The sequence below is a fragment of the Corvus moneduloides genome, chromosome 2 (assembly GCF_009650955.1).
Source record: "Corvus moneduloides isolate bCorMon1 chromosome 2, bCorMon1.pri, whole genome shotgun sequence".
In the NCBI taxonomy this organism is placed as follows: Eukaryota; Metazoa; Chordata; class Aves; order Passeriformes; family Corvidae; genus Corvus; species Corvus moneduloides.
The window spans coordinates 1,488,602-1,512,029 of NC_045477.1; the positions used below are offsets into that span (position 1 = coordinate 1,488,602).

General features: G+C 53.0%; 1 long non-coding RNA gene across 3 annotated transcripts; it reads left to right on the forward strand.

Annotated features, from left to right (window-relative positions):
• The first annotated feature begins 241 nt into the window (after positions 1-241).
• On the forward strand, positions 242-18,439 carry LOC116437507. 3 transcript variants are annotated; one of them, XR_004237343.1, is made up of 6 exons: positions 242-2,177; positions 3,337-3,417; positions 6,601-6,828; positions 7,543-7,716; positions 11,859-11,970; positions 14,662-18,439. It is a non-coding gene; the product is annotated as an uncharacterized LOC116437507 (long non-coding RNA). The 3 variants fall into 3 exon arrangements; XR_004237333.1 differs by having other exon boundaries at positions 11,880-11,970; XR_004237334.1 differs by lacking the exon at positions 6,601-6,828 and having other exon boundaries at positions 11,880-11,970.
• The last annotated feature ends 4,989 nt before the right edge of the window (positions 18,440-23,428 follow it).

Consider the following 23,428-nt stretch of genomic DNA (forward strand, 5'->3'; position numbering starts at 1 on the left):
CGACCGGAGCAGTCACAGGCAGCCAGTGTTCAACATCTGCCCCATCCTGCTGTCTGAAATGTGCCCCTCATTGGTGACATCCAGGAGAGAAGGCTCCAGGGAGCCTGCAGAGCCTCTTGCAGTGCCTAAAGGGGCTCCAGGAGAGCTGGAGAGGGACTGGGGACAAGGCATGGAGGGACAGGACACAGGGAATGGCTTCCACTGCCAGAGGGCAGGGATAGATGGGATATTGGGAAGGAATTGTTCCCTGTGAGGGTGGGGAGGCCCTGGCACAGGGTGCCCAGAGCAGCTGTGCCATGGAGAGGTTTCTGCTGCATCGCAAGTGTTGAAGCTCGGATTCAAGCCTGTCACGTTTTAAGACAGCACAGGATTGTTTTCATGGCAATCTGGGATACAGGGATATTCTAGGTACCACCCACCCCATGGATGGTTACATCAGCAGAAGAGTGCTGCATCCTTGTGTTGTTTAACTGATATCTGTGTCTTCCTTTTAATCACACTGTAATTTCATTTTCCCCCCTAATTTTGGCTCTGCCAAGTTTTTCTGCTTCCCTCTGAAGCCAGGGGTCTCAGCCTTCTGTTGCTGTAGTAAGAAAACAGCATCTGGTTTTTCCTTCTGGCTTTGAATATTCTGCTGGTTGTCTTGGAAGCACCTTGCTTTGGAATCATCTCATCATTCCATTCCCCTTCACAGCCCACCTGTTCTAGAAGGTGGCATAAAAAAGCGACATTTTTCTTTGTCTGAACTGTTCAGATGGTGCCATGTGAGTAGATATTCCACACCTCAAACAAGGGGAGATCTTTGAGCCCTCCCTGTAGAAAAAGTCTCTGTCAGCTTCAACAAACATGGTGTCCTCACATCAGTGATGTTTAGAGATCTGCTCCCTTCAGGGAGGGATTCAGTGGGAAAAAGAGCTTTGGCATACCTCAAGCAACAGATTTTTGCACACTAGTATTTCTTGGTGCAGTTAGCCTTGCTTTGTGTCTGCATAAATGATCAACAGTGGGGTCCCAGAGTTTTTATAGCACAATTTTGGCTTTACTAAAAATGATTTTGCTGATATCAAACCATCAGTACCAAGGTAAATGTTACTGGTCTGTACCAGCAGTGTGTGCCAGTGGAGAAATGAGAAAAGCTCCTTTAAGCTTCCACTGTCAGCTGCTTTTCTCTGCCAAACTCTGAATTGCTCCACCTTCAAGCCCTTCTCTGTAATTACTTCCCATGTAAGATTTTTTTCATCTTCCTTGTGAAATTTAAAATGAACTCTAAAACTTTTAATCTTGATTTCTTTCACTGCCTCCCAATGCTAGAGTCCTTTGATACTGGGGCTCTGTGCTTCAGTCCTTTGAAATGGCTTTGCCTCAGTAACATGGATTTGGAGTAAAATGAAAATAGTTCTTTGTGTTTGAGGGCTGGCAGCCCAGCATAAAGATATTTCAGATTTTTCAGTGTATATTTCAACCTATTCCTGCTGTTTCTACAATACAATCTGGTAAGAGCCACCAAAAAAGCCCTGCAGAGCTTTAGGATGTGAATATGCAGAAAATGAGTCAGTTCTACCACAATGTCAGCAAACAGCTTCATCTTGACTGTGAACAGTTTTGTCCAGGGCCAGAGTTCTGGGAATCAGGCTGATCTGCATTGCTGGGGAAGATTCCTGCTGCTCTCCAGTGATTTCCAAGCGCAGTCAAGCTCTGCAGGCACTCCCAGCCCCCACAGTGCCACGTAGGAGCTCCTCCAGCGGTGGGATGGGGACTGGGAAGGGGGAGCCAAACTGGGAGTTGCCGTCTTCCGTCTTCCCTGCTCTGTAATGAGCGGTTCCAGCTGCCAAAGGGACACATCCACTCCTCCAGCCCAGCTCCTCCCCTCCAAACCGCACTTGCGCAGGGCAAAACCCGAGTTTCTTTTGTCTGGAGTTATTTCCAGCATGGGTTGACTCTGTGGATTTAGGGCAGTGCAGATCCACTGAGACTTAAATTAAAAGCCACCCAAAGTTTTTGTGAGATGGGTGTGATCCTACAGCCCCCACGACAGAGCAGAGGGAGATTTCCAGGCTGTTGTTGCAGAGCTTGGGACAGGTGTGGAGAAGCTGCTGGGATGGAAAGCAGTGAAATCCAACTGTACCCAGAGTCCAGTTCTGTGGGAAACAATCCATGCTCAGCCATGAAACATCCAGGTTGGTGCTGCCCCAGTTGTTTGGCTTCTTGTTTCAAGCAGTGTTACTAATTCACTTGATCATCTATTGAAGGAGTGTTTTATTTCTATGAAAGCAGACCCTATGTGTTCTTTGGACAGGACTTTTTAAATATAAACTCCAGCAGCTTTACACTTTCACCTTGCAGTGACCCAGGACACTCATCCTGTTTTCCTGTGTGGGAGACAGTCTGTCATCTCCTGTGCTGCTGGGAGGTAGTGCTGGTGCAGCATTTCTGCTTTCCAGGATCATGGCTGAGGAGGGCAGGGATGCTCAGAGCCAGCACTGAAGAGCTTCAGAATCATCCAATGCCACCCCTGCCATGGCAGGGACACCTTCCACTGTCCCAGGCTGCTCCAAACCCTGTCCAGCCTGGCCTGGGGCATTGCCAGGGATCCAGGGGCAGCCACAGCTGCTCTGGGCACCCTGTGCCAGGGCCTGCCCACCCTCCCAGGGAACAATTCCTTCCCAATATCCCATCTAACCCTACCCTCTGGCAGTAGGAAGCCGTTTTTCCTTGTCCTGTCACTTTTTGCCCTTGCAAAAAACCTCTCTCCCTCTTTTTTACAAGCCCTCTTGAGGCACTGCAAGGGCCTCTAAGCTCTCCCTGGGTCTGTCTCTGCTCCAGAGCTGGTCAGGGCTTGCCTGCTCCTCCAGGTCCCCACATGCAAAGATTCTGGGGGGATTCTGCTTCCTGGCTCAGCTCAAGGGCAAGTTTGGGATCAGCACTTTGATTTCACTCTCACCCACCCTCCTCTGGCACGGTGAGCTCATTCATGCAGCCCCAAGTATCCCAGGGCCGTGGCTTTGCTGGCAGGACTGGAGTGGGATCCCAGCCCTTTTCCCCCTCTCTGGCTCTCAGCCATGCCCATGGCCATGTCTGGCTTGGCAGGACTGGGAGGGCCCAGCGTTGTGAGAGCAGTAGGCACACAAAGGATGGCAGTGGGGCTGAAAGACTGCATCCCGTGGATCTGACCCTGTCTGAGTGCAGCAGTGAGAGCCAAGCTCCCTGTGCCAGCCTGCTGTGCCCAGAGCTGGGCCTGCCAGCTCCAGGGGGAGGTCCCTGGGTTTGCATGTCCTAAGGGTGCAAATTTTAATGGATCCTCTGCAAAGCACTGATCTCCTTTTGCTTCCTCAGCAGGTGTGGTGGAGGAGGAAAAGGAAGAGGAGAAGACCTGATTGCCATGGAGGCAGCAAATTCCCCATCCGTGGCATCACCCAGGTATGTCGTGGTGCACAAACAAGAGGGGACAGGCTACAGAGGCTGCAGCTTTCCCACAGGGCACAGCACAGAGAGACTCCCTTGATCCCAGTTTGTAATCCCTGTTTAATACTCCCAGAGAAAAGTTCAAAATCCACAGGGTTTCCAGCCAACCCATCGAGGCGGGGGACAGAATTCCTCGGGTGCTTTTGGGTGGAAAGAATGACATCTGTGTGGCCTCAGCAGAGCGCCAGCACGGGTGATGGCAGCTTGGATTGCAAGCCCCCTGCATCCCCCATCTTCCTGGGAGCTGGGCTATGGCAGGAGATGGAATCCTTGTGGATGTGGCAGGAGGGGTTTGCAGTCCCTGGGAGGGACCCACAGGGCTGTGGGATCCTGTACTGTTCCTACACTGGTCAGGAACTCTGGTTTGGGGTCATGGCGAGACAAGAGGAATCCAGGATGCCCTTTCCAGGCTAATGTTTGGACTCAGGGATCCTAGAGGACTTTTCCAACCCTAAACTCTGTGATTCTAAGATGAGCACTGGTGACATGCACTCCTTACCCCCTCCCTTCTGCCTCACAGTGACTGGGACTGGCTGGATCCTCCCAAAAAACAGCCAAAAGGCAAAGCAAGTGCTTGGTTTGTCAGCCACGTCAACCCCACGAGTGTCGGGGCCATCTCAAGGGCAAGATGTGAGAGCACCAGGGCTTTGGGATGCTGCAGCTTCAGTTTCCCCACTGGAAACAGGCAGCAAGGAATGTGCCAATTCCAGGTTTTCACCCTTTATAACAAAATATGAGCAGAGAAGGCCCAGGTGGTCGATCTGCTCTGCAGAGTGGAGCTGTGGTGGGGAATCTCTGATGTCTTGTTAAAAGCTGAGTTCACTCTGCTGCAGTGAGCTCTGTCTCATCTCCTCCTGGCATTTTCCAGGAGCATATGGGAATGTGAAAGGTCTGAGCTCTGCCTGCCCTTCACATTTGGTGGAAGCTGAGAGGAGGCTCAGCCCCACGCGCTCCCCCCTCAGCGTTTCAGCCTCTCCTGAGGAAACCGGGATGTAAAAGGAAACTCTTTATTCTGGAGCCAGCTGGGGGAACAGAAACGCCCCTAAACCCGACCCTGGCTTGGAGAGGGATCCTCTGCCAGCCAATCTTCTGCTTCCAGCAGAGCACTGCTCAGGAGTGGGAGGCGGGCCGGGCTCAGCCTGTGCTCTGTGTGCACATGTGTCACTCAACTGCCTGTCTCCCCAGTCCTACTGCTGTTCCCAACAAGCCAAACCCCAAAGCTGCCACTGTTGATGCCAGTGGGATGAGGGGGCTGAGTGCAGGACAGGGCTGGGGCTGCTGGGTTTGCTGCCTTGGGAGCTTTGGGGGTTGGTGCAGCAGTTTAAGGCAGGAAAGGAGGAGGGGAGGGATGAATCCTGGAAAGGACATGCTGGGCTCAGCCTGGCAGTGGCCCAGCAGGAACAAACAGCGTGTGCAGTCGTCCTAAGCCATGTGCTGGGATGTGTAAGCACAGGGATGCTCAGGAAGGGGCTTGGCAGCCACTTTGTCTTCTCTGCTCTTACAGAGGCAGCAAAAAGCTACCCAGAGAGATACAGCAGCAAACACAGGATCCCAGGATGGTTTGGGTTGGAAGGAACATTAGAGCCCATCCAGTGCCACCCCCTGCCATGGGCAGGGACAGCTTCCACTAGCCCAGGGTGCTCCAAGCCCCACCCAACCTGGCCTGGGACACTTCCTGGGATGCAGGGGCAGCCACAGGTGCTCTGGGCACCCTGTGCCAGGGCCTCCCTACCCTCCCAGGAAACAATTCCTTCCCAATATCTAATCTAAATCTCTCCTTTAGTGTAAAACCAAACAGGAGAAGGGGTTTCGTCCTTCCCAAGTTTCCAAGGACCATGGTTGCCCCAACCCTGGGGATGTTACTCTGATCTGGTGGGACCAAAGCAGGTCTGAGCTGCTGCAGCTTTGCTTGGGATGACAAAATGCACCCACCTGGGAGGCAAATGTCCCTTGCCATAGGTCCAGCTTGGGTCAGGGAGCTTAACCCATAACGTGGCAGTTTAGGATGTATCTGCAAGAGGCCAGGATGTATCCCCAGGATGTATCTCCAAGGCCAGGGACCCTTAGGAAAAAAGGGACATCTTCCCTGTGTTCCCACATCAAACCCCACTTAGCGTGAATACTCCTTCCTGCTTCAAATATGCCAACAGAAAATCGCAGTGTGTTTTCCCCAGCTACTGTATAGATTCCCCACGAAAACCTGGCAGGGAAGAGGTAGCAGGATTTCTGGAAAATTCAAGGAGCCCACATGATGCAACCCTGCTGCATTCTTGCAGAGCGACGCCTGCTCCTGGGAGCTTCAGAAGGAGCCGCTCACATTTAATTCCAGCTGCCAACAGGCTGCATCCACACATTAAAGACTTTTCCAGGGTCACATCCCTGTCCTGCCACAGCTCCTGGTATTGCAGAGCCACCTTCCTGCATCAGGGAGAGTTAACGTTAATTTCAGAAGCAAAACCCACTCTCTGTTTTCCTTCTTTTGTAACTTGCAGGGAGGAAATTGTGGATCGTCCAGTGAATTTTGCTCTGTTTCCCATTTCAGAATGAAGCTAGAAAGGCTTTTTCCTGGTCTTCCCAAATGGGTTTAGAAACTCCCAGGCATGTTTAGTTTTGGGAATAGTCATGCACTTGGCAGTAAGAGCAGAAAATACGGATCCTGGAGAAGGGGGAGCTCCGTGGCTGTTGGATGGGATCTGGCAGCAGAGTCACACAAGGCAGATCTGACTCATCACATCTGCAGATGTCCCAGGATTCTATAAAGTTGGGCAAGGCTGATTATCCTCTGTAAAAGTTGGGGAAACTGCGTGAGGCATGGAAGGTGAGTTTGGGGCAGAATCAGAGCCAGGCTGGTTTATGCTGCTTTCCTCCTCCACAAGGATGCTGAGGACTTGATAGAGAGTCCCAGAGGCATCTTCTTCCTTCCTGCACAGACAACCTGCGAGGGCTGGGAGGCCAGGATGTGGAGCTGCTCTGTGTGGGATTATCCCAGCTCCAATCTCATCCAGCAGAGATGGATCTCTTGGCCAGGAGGTGCTCACAGCCACAGAGCAGCCTCTGTATCCTTGTCTTCTCTCCCTGCTCCTGGTTACTCTGCCTTAAACCCCAGGCAGGAACGGGCTCTGCTTTGTGTTTTTGCAGCCTGTGGGAGCACAATCGATGCCATTCTCCAGTGTGGATGCCCAAATTGTGCTTCCCACTCTGAGAAGAGATCCAGGAGCTGCCTCTCTGCGCCTCCAGGCAGCACAGTCCAAGCTCCTGGCCCAGCACTCAGCACACTGAACATCTCCTGCATGTCCCTGGATCTGTCAGGCTGTTCCCAATGCTGGAGGAGGCATCAGAGCTGCTGAATTTGGCTTTGCATAGAAGGTCTCTTGTTCAGCCTGGGGCAGAGGTGCTTGGGAGAGGTGGGGCAGGAGGTTTAGATGAATGAAGATCGTTGTTTCACTCCTGATTCCCTTCAGGAGGGTGCTGGATGTTTCCCAGCTGTGCACAAACAGCTTGGATTCAGTCTTTGAAATCATTTGCACTTGTGCACTTGGTTGGCTTTGACGTCAAGACCTGAATCCCCCTGGGATCACTCCTGGTTTGGGACCCAGGGGATGCTGTGGTTACAAGGGCACGTGTGACTCAAAGCCTCTTACGGCTGCCCTGCTCCTCTCCTGCATGGATCTGGCTTAGCCCCATCCAGTTGGGAATTATTTCAAGCTCCTTTGCTGCCTGAACACAGAGAAGCAGCAGCAAAGAATTTAAGGCAGCTCCTGAGTTTTGAACAGTTCAGGATGCAAGTCAGGGCTGCAGTTTAGTGAAAGGGAAACACTCAAATCCTGAACTTCCAAGGGTTTCTGTTGGATGTGGAATAGCCAGTTCTGGTCATTGGAATTTGCAATGACAAAGCTGCATGCTGAATAATGCAAAATAATGGAGAAACTGCAATTTGTGCATTGTGGAATTGTCTTCATTTTCCAAAGCCTCCCCCCCCCCCCCCCCCAAAATTCAGGAATATCTTCAGTCCCTGTGACGGTGCCTGTCTTGATGAATTAACAGTTTAACTATGATTTTCTCCCTAATTCCACCTAATAGAATACTTGGATCTGCTGGAGGCAAGTTCATCAAATGCGGGATGCACAATGAATCCACTCTGGGCTCTGTCACTGATTCACCACGTGCTGTGAATCCAGCAATTCGCCACTGCCTGAAGCCTTCCTGACTTCCCTGGCATTTGCAGGAAGGTCCATGGGCACCCCTTGGAAGCAGGTATGAAGTGGCAGGTGGGGCAGGATGGGGGGACAGACAAAAAGCCCTGCAGGAATCTTGGGCACCACAGGGCTGAGGCAGAGTCAGTGCAAACAAATCCTCATGGGCATGAGAAGCGCTGGGCTCACGGCACAGTGCACTCCAGAGGTCCTTTAGAGCCTCATCACCTGTGTTGTCCCATTAGCTGGGAAATCCCAGTGCTCAGATAAACAGATAATTGTGTGCCTTGATGCCAGCCCTGCATCCCCAGGGCAGCAGGACCACTGTCCTTGAGGGTGGGATCAGGGAGAAAACCTCCCTCAGCCTTGGCTGCCACCAGGGTTTCTGTCTTCGGTCCCAGCTCCAATCCCACGCCCTGAATCTTGCACTGGGAATACACTTCTGGCTCTGTGTGGCTGTGGCCAAGAGTTTCCCATGCTTCAGAAAGTGCCATAAACCCATAGTAAACAGCACAACCCTGCACTGCTGTCCCTGAGCTCCCGTGGTCCCCAGTGCAGCTGATGCTTAAACAGTTGGCAGAAGGAGGATATTTAGGATTTCTGGGCTGCGGAAGTGTCAGTGTGGAAAAGGCTGCACCAAAGCAGAGAGACCAGCGGAATTAGATGGATTTAAAAACAGTGGAGCCAGAGGGGCTGGCTGGGATTCAGGAGCTTCAGAGATCTGGGAGCACACAGATCCAGTTAGGACGCTGCAGGACTCGTTCAGACCCTGCTCCCATGCACAGCAGCCCTGGGCACGGCGTTCCCCTGCAGAGCCTCCCCCGCGGCCCTGGCACTGCTCCCCTTTCCTGGTGTTCCCCAGGAGCGGTGCCCAGCCAGGATCCCACCAGCTCCATGACATCCCCAAACTCCCCCCCGAGCCCCTCTGCGGCGCTGGGCACTGGCAGAGCCCTGGCCCTTGTCCCCCAGGGAATCTCTCCCGAGCCTGGGACATTCCATCCTCCCGCTCCGCTCCATGTCCCGTGTTCCGGTCTCGCTGCTCCCCCCGCTGCCCGGCTCCGGCACCATCCCGGGCTGGCTCCAGCCTTCCCCAGCCACCAATCCCTGCAGGAGGAGCAGGAAAGGCTCGGGCTCCAGCACACAGCCCCGGGATGTGCCCCAGCAGTGCCGCCTGGGAGCCTCCCTCTGCCAGGGAGAGGTGTCTCCTTCCACTTGCCCTGGGAATGATGCTCTCCCAGGCCAGTCCTGGAGAAAAGCAGAGCCAAGAGGAGCAGCAAGGCTGGCAGGGGCCAGGAGGGAAAAAGGGAAGCAAAGGTGGCTTTTTGCTCGTTTGTTGTTTCTTCTTTTTCTTGTTTTGGGTTGGAAAGGACCTGAAAGCTCATCCAGTGCCACCCCCTGCCATGGGCAGGAACACCTTCCACTATCCCAGGGTGCTCCAAGCCCCGTCCAGCCTGGCCTGGAAAGGGAACTGAACTTATTTCAGACTCTGCCAGATACAATTTCAAATTTGATTAATTAGAGTTATCACTACAAATAAGATGATGATAGTGTAGATAACCCCAAACTGTGGGAGCATGGCATGGATGTCTGAGCAGCACACAGCATGCCAGGAGATTCCGTATGTCTTTCCAGGTTTCAGTTTCAAAGATGCTATTCTGCCTTGGAGCAGAGAGAGGGAGTCCTCCTCCTTCTCTTTGAGGGACCTGCAGGATCCTCTACTCCTGAAGAGGGTTCCCCAGGCTGCCCAAATCTCTCCCAGGCTTGGCTGGGGATGCAGTGTGCCTGCAGGAGAGAGGCAAGGAACAAATGGGATCTGCAGGAGAATCTTGGCAGAAAGACTGTAGGGATGGAAGTAGGGATGGGAGTGACTTAGAGCAGCCCTCTCATACAAACTCGTACAATCGTAATGGCACAGAAGGGTTTGGGTCAGAAAGGACCTTAAAGCTCATCCAGTGCCACCCCCTGCCCTGGGCAGGGACACCTTCCACTATCCCAGGGTGCTCCAAGCCCCGTCCAGCCGGGCCTGGAAGGGGAACTGAACTTATTTCCTCTGTGCTTGACCATTACCAAACCAACAGAGGCTTCGCCACTCAGAGATCTATTTTTGCTGTTTTACTACTCCACCAGTGCCCTCTCTGTTCCCACCTTGCAGCTGTTTCTGTTGGGTGTCCTGGAGAAGGAACAGCCCCTCACCACCCCACAAAGCCAGGGACAGCCCCTTGGGAAGTTTCAGGGCCAGGTGTTTTCTAGGTATCCCGAGGTGCCGCAGAAATGGTGGCTGTGCTGAGAAAGGGGACGTGAAGCCCTCCCTTGCTGTAGGTGTCCATCACTACTCCATGAGGTTCTGGGACGTGTCCATGTGTCCTGGAGGGATGTGCCAGGATCGACAAGCAGCAGGCAATCCCTTTAGCAGGGAGTGGGAAGGGCTGGCTTCCTACAAGACTCGACAAGGCTGGAGCCCCCAGGGGGGGTTTGCAGTGATACCCTTCAGGTCTTCTCAGCTTGGTCCAGAACTGCAGCCTCCCATTAAACACCACCCAGAAAAGGGGGTTTGGCTTGTAGAGAAGCGTTTTATTTCCTTTAATGAACTCAGTCTGAACTGGATGGAGCCCAAGCCTGTTCTCAGTCACCAGCAAGCCCCGAGCTGTGTGTGATCAGAGCTGACAGCCCCAGTGGTGCTGGTGCAAATGCCAGCAAACCCCATTGATCGACCTGAAAAGCCCCAACAGGTCTGACATGAAACATTCATGCTCAGGGGATGGATATTTGAGATGAAACCTCAGCAGCAGTTCCTGCTCAGATCCCCTCCTCTCCTGACCTTGCCATTGCCAGCAGTGAGGAAAATCTGTGCAGAGTAACTCAGGGATTGCTAACAGCCCCTTGCACTGGGATAACCAAGTGAAGCAACAAGTTTTACCCTGTATCTATCCAGGAGAGAGAAATTAGAGCCTGTCAGGGTTCTTAGAGCCTGGCTGGGTGATTTACCAGGGATCTGAGCGCCTGTGCACACAGCTCCAGATGCCTCCCGCTCGCCTTCCATCAGGACACGCTGCCTCCTGCAGGGAGCTGCTGGATGAAGGGGGAATTAAAGGCATTTGTTACTCCCTGACACAGCCCATCACCAGGCTGCCTTCCCAAGGAGCTGCAGCTCAGGGGCTTGGCTTGCAGGGAGGAGCTGCTTTATCATGGCATGGCAGCTTGCCCAGGGAAGAGCTGGGAGACAGCTGGGATTTATTCTGGAGCCGGAGTTCTGCTCCTGTGGGGAGACCAGGGGTTGAAGGGATGAGCCAGGCTGCAGCAGGGAGGCAGGGAGGGCATTTCACACTCCTGTAGGCACTCCAGCACTGCACCCCCAGCCCAGCTGGGAGGCAGGTCCCAGCCCCAGCGCTCTCATCCCGGTTCCCAGAGCTCAGTGCCTTTCCCTGACCTCGGCCCATCGGAAGCACGGAGTTGGTGATGCTCCATCAGCTCCATCCCATGCCTGATCCGTGCTTGCTGCCCACCCTCTCTGCACCCCCATGTGTTCCCCTTGGGGAGTCCTGTTCTGTCTCCAAACCCCTTCTGCTTCCAAAGGATTTCTTTCCACACTCCCGGCTCCCCTCTCTGCCCTATAAACGGAAAGGCTTAGGCAGACACTGCTGCACATTTAGAGCTGTGTGACCACGAGATTTGCTGCAGCCAGCCCAGTCAGCTGATCCAGCCACACTCATTCAAGGAATCATTTTCCACTGACGTCCAAGCTGTGGCTGCCCAGGGTGGGGGGAAAAAAAGGGTGACTTGGTGTGTTTGGGATAAGTGGTGAAGGAAAAGCACACCTGGAGAGGGGGCACATCTCTGCCATTCCTGAACCCCAAGCTGCTGCATCTGTCAGAGTAAGCAGTGGTAGGATGAGGTTATGAACCAAAAGAGGGTGGGATCAAATGGGATATTGGGAAGGAATTCTTGGCTGAAGAAGGTTGATGAACCTTGGTGAAGGTTGCCCAGAGAAGCTGTGGCTGCCCCTGGATGCCTGGCAGTGTCCAAGGCCAGGTTGGACAGGGCTTGGAGCACCCTGGGATAGTGGAAGGTGTCCCTGCCCATGGCAGGAGGTGGAACTGGATGAGCTTTAAGGTCTCTTCCAACCCAAACTGTTCAGTGATTCTATGATCCTGTTATTTTTCTGCAAATGAGAGCCTCCTCTGGACTCTTTCTTTCCATCTCCAGCTTTCCAAGATCTCATTCCAGGTTCTGCACCTTGAGAAATTGAGCTGTGCCCCTGAGGCTACCCTGGACCTACTAAATCCCGCAGGGTTGGACCCCTTTCTGTGGATTGGAGGTGAGTTAAGGTCTCGTGTCACATCAGCAGCTGCTGCAGCACCAGCCCTGGCAGCTCCTGCTGCTGTGGGCTGTGGGACCAGGCTGTGCTCAGTGGCCATGGCAAAGAGGCACCTTCTGCCCCTGTTGCTTTGCTGCTTGGCCTGGAGGAGATTGGAGGTGGAAAGTGAGCGATTGCAGCTTCAGCAGATGGTTATCCCATGAATCATGGGCTACCTGGGCATGTGGTCATCCCGGGGTGGCCCCTGCTGGACCTGTTTGTGCACATGCAGCTGATCTGAGGTTTCCTGGGAGGGCTGAGCTCCCTCACGTGCCCTGCCCAGCCCCGGTGGCACCTCGAGGCCACCACAGGGACAACTGGCACATGAGATGTTTTTCTTTTGATGCCCAGTCCCCCCGCCCTCGTGATGGGGCAGCTCTGCCAGTATTCCAGAATTCCCCTCCCCTCCTTCCCCAAACACAGCTGGGAGGGAGTGGGGACCTCAGGGCCTGTCGAACACATCCCTGCACAGCTGCTGACAGCTGAAATGTCAGGGATTCAGGGAAGGTCTCTGCTTCTCGGCTGATCCTACAGCTGCCCTCACCCCTTGCTGCTGTTGGGGGAAAATCTCCAGGCGGAGAGAGGGGCTGGAGCTGTCTCGGAGGGGATGGGTGAGAGGGAAATTCCTGCCAGGAATGAGTCACCCCCGCGTGCTATGCCTGGAAAAAGCAACTGCTCCCATCCTGCTGCGGTGCTGGGGCAGATGGGATCCCTCGTTCCTTTGGGGGATCCCATTAGGGACAGGCTTTGGATTTTCCTGCTTTAAGATGAGTTAGGCTGGAGTTTCACCCAGCTTAGGGAGAAGCAGCAGAGCCAGGTATCAAATCCCAAATGACTTCCCAATTCCTGGCTGCTGAGGCACAAAGCATAGGGTGACTTAGTCTGGTTTACCCACATCCTTTGTGTCATTTTAAACTGAGCAGAGAGATTTTAGATTAGATATTGGGAAGAAATTCCTCCCTGTGAGGGTGGGGAGGCCCTGGCACAGGGTGCCCAAAGAAGCTGCCTGGCATCTTCCTGGCAGTGTCCAAGGCCAGGCTGGACGGGGCTTGGAGCAGCCTGGGACAGTGGAAGGTGTCCCTGTCCCTGGCAGGGGTGGCACTGGATGGGCTTTGAGTTCTTTTCCTACCCAAACCAAGAGAAAGAAAAAACATTTATTTCTGCTTCCCACCCTGCTTAGCATTACATTTTCTGAAAGATTCTCCTGCACAGGAGCCTCTTCCTGAGCAGTATGGAATCTGCTTGTGGAAAAAGCGAAAACTCTCCTGCCTAAAAACCTATTTTTAATCAGGGAATACTGGAGATGGTTTAGGCAGAGAGGGAGCAGCACTAAAACAGCTTTGAGCGTGGCTTTTGGGCCTGCACAGCATAATCCAGGCTTAACTTTGCTGGGGTGCAGGATTCGTGCTCTGGAAGAATAACAAACCACCCTCCCGGGATGAATCTGGGGCTGATGGCTGGAATTTGAGGAAATCCTGTGAGTTTCTAATCTTAGGCTGCTTTTTCCCTGGGTAGTTTATTCCTTAAAATAGAAAGGCTTAAATGGGATTGACTCCTACAATCCTTCTGGCCTGGCTGGGCTGTAATCTTTAATGGCCAGCGATGGGCAGGGATGTCACATCACACATCCCTTCTGCTGTGAAGGGAAAACACTCAGGAGCCCTCCTTTCTGCTCCTTTGTCCCATCCAGCTGACTTTTGGAGCCAGTTTGAGCCATGCTTGATGGGCAGCAGCTTTGTGCCAGCTTGGTGACACTGGGCTGGCACAGGAAGTTACAAATGACCCACAGGGGGAAGGCTCAAATAGGAGCACAGCCCTTCATGAGCTGCCAGAGAATCCACCTGGCAGAAATGCTCTATGGCCACAGCCTGGCCTGGGTGTGACTCAGCTGTGCCCAGAGCATCCCTCACCCTAAAATAGTGCCAGGACATCTGAAACACAAGGAGTTACTAAACCCCTGGTGGAAGAAGGATGGTCCAGGGATGCTGTTGAAGGGATGCTGTTGAAAGGATGCTTAAACATGGGGAAACCTGGAGGCTCGACACTCTGGAGTTCCTAATTGAGTCATTAATTCAGAAGAGCATAATGAACAGAGGGATTTAACCAGGCATGAGAGCCAAAGGCAGAAAGGTCAGTAAGTGGCTGGAAATCCCCCCGCCAGACTCCCCAGCCTGGGCCAGCTGCTCTTTGGCAGCCCAGGTTTGGTGCTGGTGTCGCCTGGAGATCTGTCCCAGCTCCATCCTGCCCCCTTGGAACAACAGGGAAAGGACCCAGGTGTCTGACAGGACCAGGGAGCAGCTGGAGCTGTGTCAGGGAGGTTTAGGTTGGATATCAGGAAAAGGTTCTTCCCCCAGAGGGTGCTGGGAACGGCCCAGGCTCCCCAAGGAATGGGTACGGCCCCACAGAGCTCCAGGAGCGTTTGGACACCGCTCCCAGGGATGCACAGGGTGGGATTGTTGGGGTGTCTGTGCAGGGCTAGGGGTTGGACTCGACCATTTCCCAGGACTAAGGGAGCAGAAAAGCCAAATGTGGTGCTCTGACTCACATATGAGACAGGTCAGGGAGCTTTGTCCCCCACAAGGTGCAATGGAATGAGGAAACAGCTTTTTTAGGATGACCAATTATATACCTGAATGTCCATTTAAATTTCAGGTCTCTGGGAGAACCATCCACCTCATCTCTGGCAAGCAGATCCAGGTTCCTCCACAGTTTTCCAGCAGGATTTACAGTGGATGGTCACAGACTCGAGAGCTTGGCAGCTTTCTCAGTGGTGCTGTTTGCTGCAGAAACCACATATTTTTATCCTTGTATGGAATCATCACGTCCTGATGAAATCCAGCATTTGTGCAGCCAGGATAACTTTGCAAGTGCCACCACCCTTTGCAGCTGCCAAGACACCAGCCCTGGCTTTCCCCATCCTCTTCCTCAGCTCTTCAAATGCTTCTTCCTAAACCACTCCTGAGCCAGCAGAGCTCGTCCTGGAGGACAGCTCCTAATCCATTTTTCCCATACTGGGCATCAGCTCCCACACCAGGATCACCTTATCTCTGTAGATCCCTGTCCAGAGGGTCCTTGGCTGCCCCAGCTTGCCCTGCCTGCCCCACCCTGCTGATGCATCTGCAGTCCTCCCTGCTGTGTCCCAGAGGCACAGGGGAGGCCGAGTGGAGCCCTTCCCTTCTCCCACCACCCTGTCTTGGAGCTCGTGGGAAGCTCAGTGCTCCTGGGAGGTTGGGATGAGTCAGTGTTTGCATGTCCTGAGTCACTCCAGGGAGTTGCCAGGGAGGAGGGGGGGTGCCCATCCTCATCTGGGGGTGTACACATCCCAGGAGGATCTGTCTGAAAGAAAATTCCTATTGACAGGTCAGCACCTTTAGGGTTGCTTCCAGCAGGGCCAGCACCACGGACCGGAAGTGTCACTCCATGAGAAAAAGGTATTTCCTGACCCTCCTTCCATGTGAATCCTTTCAGATGGCCCCCAGCTGATCATCTGGAGGGGTGCCACATCCCCAACCCATGGCTGTCCTTGGAAACTTCCTGAGATATGCCAAGGGGTTCCTCTTGGCAGCTCCATCACGGCAAGTTTGGGGAACCATGGTATCCAACATGCCATGGAGGAATGCCAGACAAGCCTCAAAGCGGGGCTCTTGGGATGTCTTTTGAGTATAATTAATTCCCAGTCCTCCTACTGACTGTGGTTTTTATCACCATTTTTGGGGTTTTTTTGAGCTAGAAATGCTCCTGAGCTCATGTGATGGCTCAGGAGTCCACCCCTGGTGCTCAAAGCAGATTTCAAATTCAAAGGGGAGAGTGGACACCCTTGCTGACACCCCCACAGACACCTGGATGTCCTCTGTCCCTTGATGAACGGCCCAGAGGACACCAGAGGGTACTTCAAATACACACCCAAGCTTTAGATTTTCACCTCCATTTCCAGCTTGAATGGAATAAATTCCCAGGTCAAGAAGAGCTGGAAGAACCACCCCAGGATTTTTTGTTCTCTGAGTCCCTGCCTTTAACATGAAGTCAATTTTCTGTGCTTGCTCAGAGCAGAGGCTGAGCAGGGAGTGAGGCCAGAAAAACGGGGGGTCATGTCAGACTTTCTTTTTTTCTCCTCTTAACACTGCAATAAAAATACATCCCAAGCTTGTTTTGGGATTAACAAGAAAAAATTCCTCTTGATGGGAACCATCTGTGGCCAGGAGATGCCGGCTGCTCTCTGCTTCCCACCCTCACACAGATGCTGTCATTTGGGGTGTGTTCCTCTCCCAAATATTATTCCTCTCACCCCTCTGCTGGTGGGAGGAATCCCAACGATTTAAGGAGGCTTTTCTCCCAGCATTTCAAGGCAGCAGCAGCTCCTGACACCTATGTAGGATAATATTTGCTCTCCTCGTTACAGCCCCAGTGCCTGGCACAGCTTGCTGGTGGCTGCTGGGCTCGGAGGGTAAACACTGCAAGTGTCTTTGTTGTGACCTTTCCACCCCAGATGTCACCGCAGGGTCAAAGCAAACATCTCGAAGCCTCTTCCACCTGTCCCACAAACCAGGAGGGGAAATCTGCCCCAAGGAGTGGAGATTCCCTGGCTGTGCCTCTGCTGTGCTGCTGGAAATGAGGGGTTTGGTGCTGGTCCCTTTGTGGTGTCGAAGAATGAGGTGATTTCTGGGGTGGCCCCTGGCCCCAGCTGAGGTTTGGGGTGTGAAATGCAACTTCCGGGCTGGGTTGGCAACAGGAAGATGAAGAGGAGCATTTGCAGCACCAGAAACTCCAGAGAGATGCGGAGCAGGGAGAAGCCTCCAAGGCCAGGAAGAGGAGAGGAAGCTCAAGGTAGAGCCAACAGAAGACAGGGCAGGTCTGGCCCTGGGAGGAAAGGCTGGAAGTGTTTCCATGCAGCTGAGGAGGCTGCCTGGCTGAAATGCCTCCTCCTGGGATCAGCTCCTGGCAGGTTGAGCAGGAAGCTGGGAGAAGATGAGCCCAACAGGTTCTGGGCTGTGGAGCCTCCTGGATGGCAGCACATCCCTGGCCTGGGATCCACCCTGTGCCCGAGAGCTGAGCTGAAATGGGCCCAAACGAGCGCTTTGGAGGCTTTCCCAAGCCTGGTGGGAAGAAGGGTTTTTGTGTGGGCCTTGACATCTTCAGAGTGATCCAGGCCTGGCTTGGGAGGTGGTTTGGATTCATTTGGACAAAGGATGGCACATTTAGGCCTTGCTTACCCTGCCCTCCTGCTTGTCCCTCAGGGTGGGGACACCCCAGTTCTTGTACTCCACCAGGACTGAGTTAATCCTCGCCTCTCTGCAGGAGCCCAGCAGGAGCTGGGTGGAGTGAAGGATGCTGCTCTCTCCTTCCCACCAGTGCCACCAGTGGACTTCAGCAGATGAAGGCACAATGCTTTCCATCTTTGAGGCTGGCAAAATCCATCCCCCAGACTTGGGCTTGTCCCTGCAGCCGGGGGTGCAGCCCACGCTCCCATCCCAGGAATGTGGGATGTTCTGGGGCTGCTCTGCCCAGTCCTGCTCTGCCCACGGGCTGGGAACAGTCCTGGCTGCTCTCAGAATATTCCATGAATCTGTGAGTCTGTGGCTACTTTAAGGTGCTCACCCAAGTGCTGGTGCTCTGCCAGGAGGACTCATCTTTCCATGATCTTTTATTAAATCCCTCCTGGGCCAAATATACCCCAAAATTCCACTCTGGCTCTAACAGAGAAGGGTGTTCGTGCACAGTTACTGATGCTTGGAAAGCTGAATGCAGGTGCTGTGTCTCACCCATCAAAAAGCAATTTACAGATTACATTTATATAAAATTATATAAATGGCTGGAACAGCATAGTGTAGAACAACATTATATTGTAACAGGCAGAAAATTCCCTGTTTTATTAGAAATAGAGGGAAATGGATTCACATAACATTTTCCAGGGAGGTTTTAAACTCGGGGGGGTTTAATTTCAGCAGTGTTTGCACACACACGCTCCAGCCCAGGCAGGCTGAGCTGAAGCTGGGAGGGGTTTTTCACCCCAGGGAAAGCCCCTGTGACAGGGTCACTGAGCAGAGTCCTTCAAACCCTGCATCTCCACCCCAGAAAACTCCAGGATGGGAAGGATCAGAAAACTGATCTTCCCCTTGGCCTGGCTGAATAACACAGGCTTTGTTCGGGGATCCAGGTCAGGGATTTTATTTCAGTACCTGCAAAGGAGTTATGAGAAGAATGCAGCAGGTTCCTCCTGGCCTGGAGAAATGCAGAGATATCTCCAAAGGTGTTTAACATTAACTGGAGCAGGGCACATCCCTGAAGGGTTTGACTGTGAGCCTATCTGTGTTTGTATCCAAACACCACCTCCAAATCCACGCTAACGTTAGCAGAGCTGGAGCAGGTGAAAGTCCTCCTGGAGGGAGCCGGATCAATGACGGGTTTGTCAATAAAGATCATCCCGAGCTGGCACCAGGAATGTGATCCATGAGCCCAGACCTTCCTGTGCAGGCACAGAACAAAGGCCTCAGCCAAAAGGCTCTGTTAATGTGTTGGTGAGGAGAAGAGGGGTGGGTGGGCAGGGAGCAGAGGGAACAAAGGAGCCCTGTGTGCACAGGGCAGCCGGCAAGCAGCTCCTGGGAGAACGCTGGCATTGGCTTTCCAGGGTGGATGTGATGGCAGCTCCTCCAGCAGAACCCAGTGGGATTTTGATGCAAGCAAGGCTTGGCCTTCACATTCATCCTCTCTAACTCCTCTGGCCAGCCAGTATCAGAAGCACTTTTTGGGAAAGCTCCTTCCCGGGGGGCAGGGAAATCTTGCCCCACATGATGACCAATATATTTCCTTCCTTGCTGCTTCAGCTGCATTTGTGTATTGAGTGGACTGCACTAGAAAATGTTGTTAAACACAGTTTAATTCAAAAGCAATTAGTTCAGAGGTGGCTTTACCTACATGCCCTGAAGCTCTCCCAATATATCTGGAATCATGGAATCACTAAGGCTGGAAAAGACCTCCAAGATCATCAAGTTTAACCTTTGACCAAATCCCACCATGCCCCTAAACCACCATATTGTGAAGTGGCACATCAACAGGTTTTTTTTACTATGTTGGGTTTTTTTTCCACAGGAGACTTGAGTTTATCCTAAGCGTGACTCTGAGAGCAGGAGCTGGAGGTTATGGATGGCTTCATTCCTTCCAACTGTGTATTTAATGTGGGGGAAAATGCCAGCAAATAAAGGGTCACAAGCTTGGGACACAGGACTAAGTCTTGCCACCAGCTCAGCTGGGGACCCTTTGTGGCAGTGGCTGTCCTTGTCGGGACACTGCCCAGCTCCCCTCCATCCACAGGGCTCTGCATGGACTGAGCAGATCCAGGTTTCTCCACCCCTTTGAAGGGCTGTGGGGCCACTCCAGGAGTTGTTTGCACAAGACAATGAAAGAGGGCAACATTCTGTAGGGCTTCAGAGGGCCGGGGGGGCACAGGGCACTGATGGAGACAGACATTCCTCACCTTGCCAGTGGGTCACCATGACCACAAAACCTGCTCCTGGCTCCTCCAGATCTTCTCATTTCTATATTTATTTCATATTTATTTATCTGTTATTTTTATGTCTGAGCCATCCCTATTTTCTCCCCCACGCTGCAAGACTTCAGCGCAGTGCTCAGGGGATGCTGAGGGTGACAGGGACCCGATTTACCTGCTCCAATAATCCCTGCCAGTGACTTTCCTCCTGTTTATGTACGTCCCTCTTATCTCCTGGAAGGGGTTGCTGGTTAACCTCCCCCAGAGAAGGCAAACACAGCTATTGTGCAAACTGTGTTTCCTGACTTGGTGGACAAAAGATATCTTCAATTCTAGTTGCTGGGTAACATCAAGTATTCCCATTTTCACCCTCAATGATCTCTTCAGGGCTCACCAGTTCACCACGGCTTCTGCTACAGGATGGAGACCTTGCAAGGGCTTGTTGGGGCAGCTTGAGGAGGCAAAAAAAGTGAAAGAGAGGTTGAAATACAGAGGGTGTAACAGGAAAGTGGTTCTGCAAGCCCTCCCTGTGAATGCGACTGTGGTAAAATAATTATGCCTGAGGGGACACTTACAATCAATACCCTCCTTGCACCTATTAGAGGCACAAAGGCCTTGGAGAAAGAGGTAGGAAAAAGGACCTTAATGAAAATATTCGCAGCACAAACACAGGAAAGCGCTGGGCTCCCTCCTGTTTGCCCTGCGTTCCCCGAGACCTGCAGTGGGCAGAACAATGGTGTGTTTCTCTGCTCGCTTCCTTCCCCTGCCCGGGCTGCTCGGATGCTCCGGGGCAGCCACAGCCGGGATTTGCCTCCCAGAGCTGCTCTGCGCAGGCAGGCGCACGGACACGGCTCGGCTCAACTCCTGGCACACATCCCCCCGTAAATCCAGCCTTGCTTCTTGCATCCGTCATTTTCTCTCCGCAAAACTGACACGTTGGAATCCCCCAGCCTTGCTCGGTGCCCACCATCCAGATGTGGCAGCACATCACACCTACACTGGCAACTGATACGGGGTTCCTTGCTCTGCCCCAAAAAGCCATGGTGGAATCTGCTGTGCTGTCACCAGACCCTGCCTTGTTTTGCTGCCGAGTGCAGCAGCAAATGCAGGAAAAGGAACATCCAACACGCTGTGACATTTCTGAGAAGGCTCCAGGGAGAGCTCAGAGCCCCTTGCAGGGCCTAAAGGGGCTCCAGGAGAGCTGGAGAGGGACTGGGACAAGGCATGGAGGGACAGGACACAGGGAATGGCTCCCCACTGCCAGAAGGCAGGGATGGATGGGATGTTGGGAAGGAATTGCTCCCTGTGAGGGTGGGAGGCCCTGGCACAGGGTGCCCAGAGCAGCTGTGGCTGCCCCTGGATCCCTGGCAGTGGCCAAGACCATGTCTGGGTCATCAGGAGGGCTCAGGAAAGTGTTTCTTCAGCAAAGACTTCCACCTGTGAGCCTGGGAGCAGGAAAAGGGGTTTTTCTCTGCCTACAGAGGGGATGGAACTGTGCTTTTTCTTGGAGGAGGCTGATGCTGAGTTCAAGGATTGATCTCCCCCTTCTTACTGATCCCACTCGTGCAGGAAACTGCAGCATCTCCCTCACCATCCATCCCCATTGAAGACCAGAGCAGTGACTCCTCTGAGACTTTGCCTTGATGCCCTTCTGAGCTGCCAGCCTCGTATTTCCCTGCCAGGAAACAAAAATGTCCCTTCTGGAGGAATTTTCCCTTCCATAAGCATGTAACAAAATGCTTTCAGGATGTGGCGTGAAATCCTGAAACTCGGCCCTGGTTTAGAGCTAAGCCAGGTCCTAAAGGAGCAGCTTAAAAAGGGATCACACCCAGGGAGTGTCCCCGGGGTCCAGAGGGTTTTCAGGAGGGCTTTAGAGGGGCATCCTTTGGAAGTGAAGGTGTCTGGGAATATGGGGAGGAATGAGCACAGCAGAAATCCCACCCATGCCAAAGGGAGATACCTAAAGCAGCTTTGAGCATTCAAGGCTCTCAGCATGGGACAAGGAGCTTTTAAACGTGAAACCAACCTTCCCTGTCTAAAATTGCATCTGTTTTCCCTACAGGCTGCCTGGAAATTCATGTTCAATTTCCTTCAGTGACTTTTCTTTGACATTGCATGGCCTTTAGCAGCCAGAGTGCTGCTTTCAGGGGGCAAAGATGGTCCTTCTGTTCATCTTTGCTGTCCTCACAACTGCTTGGAGTGACTGGAGAACAAATCCTTCCCCAGCCCTGCATCCTGGCAGGATCCTGTGTCGGATTCAACCAGCCAAGTCACAGAAGTATCCTGAAAATGTGCAAACTCTGGTTCTTTTCAGAAGCATTTTCCTCAGCAAATGGATGCTGTAAGGAACTGACTGGCTGGTCCTGGGAGAAGCTGCAGGATTTCTGGAACCTCATGAGTTTGAAGAGTGTTTCCTCTTGGTGCCAGAAAAAAATATTTTCCCCTTGATCTTATGAAAGGCTGAACTCTTTCTGCTGAAGTTAAAAGGAGACAATCCTTAGGCACAAAACCAAGGATGTTTAAAGTTTGGCAGAGGCACCACTCTTTGTTAAGTGCCTTCAAATACCTGCATCTGTCCTGTCCCCTCCTGTACATCCACCCCCAAGCTGGCAGGAAAACTCACCCTAAAGCTCTGCCGTAGACCTACAACCAGGCAGCAAATAAAATGCTCCCACAGGATAGATTTTCATCAGGATTTAAGGTAATCACAGCTCTCAGAGGCTTGTGATTCCGAAATGTCTGCTGTCAGCAGTGCTGCAAGGAGAAGCACTTGGCAAAGGGCTGCCAGGACTGCTGCCTGTACCTCAGCCCCGCAGCTCCTCTGCTGTGCTGCTCATCGCTTGATCAGACTCTAAATTCGGATTTTTCACCTCCAGTGTTCCCCTGCTGCTGGGCGCAGCAATATTATTTCTGCTTCTCCTAGGAAAAGAGCCAGTTGCCAGTGACCTCTCAGCTTAGTCTGCCTCAGTAAAGGAGAGTCTGGCATTTGGCTTGTGCTCGCTTGTTATTTTGACAGCACATCCCTTCCTTCTGCACTGCTTGGATCAGTCTCTACTTCAGGGCTGGGCCAAAAAAGTGGAAAATGGCCAATTTGCAGAAAAAAAATTAATCCAGTGCTCTCAGCCAAGTGTTTTGTCACCTTGCACCAAGAAGGGCAAAAGATTCACAGCCAGGAGAGAGCTGAGCTTTGGCCACAGTGCTGGGCAGGCCTGGGCACCCTTCTCATCCCAAATAGCCTGTGCTGCTGCAGTGTGAGGAAAACAAGTCCTGAGCACGGAACAAAACACTCATCCTTCCCCCAAAATGCTACAGCTCAAGGACCCCACACCAGGAGAGCTTCAGTGGGGAGATCAGGTCCACCTACACACTTGGGAGTTCAGGGTCTAATGTAGGACCACGTGCAGCTGATAAAGGGGGTGGAATAAAATGAAGTGAGTTGGAAAGGGTGGGCAAAATCAGGAGGCTGCAAAGCCCAAACCTGCACTTGACCCTTTTTATCCACCTCTATCCACCCAGGTGGGAACAAAAAATATCCCTCCTACCCCAAGCTGTGCCTGCCCCATCCCTGGAAGTGTCCAGGGCCGGGCTGGATGGGGCTCCGAGCAACCTGGGGTAGTGGAAGGAGGGTTGGAATGAGATGATCCTTAAGGTCCCTTCCACCCCAGTCCACTCTGTGATTCTTGGGTGCTCGCTGCCCTTTAGGGGCTCAGCATTCCCAACTCCCCTGGCACAGTGCCAAGCACTCCCCAACTTCTCCGCTATCGGGGTGCCCCCAACCTTTCCCTTGCCCCCCAAACCAGAACCCTTGGGGACACCCCAAAGCGAAGAGCTCCCACGCTTGGGCGCAGCTTCCTTCTCTCCTCCTCCTCCTCCCCTCCGTGCTCTGCTCCTCCCGCGCTGCCCGGGGCGGAGCCGCCCGGCCCAGCGCCCGCCCCG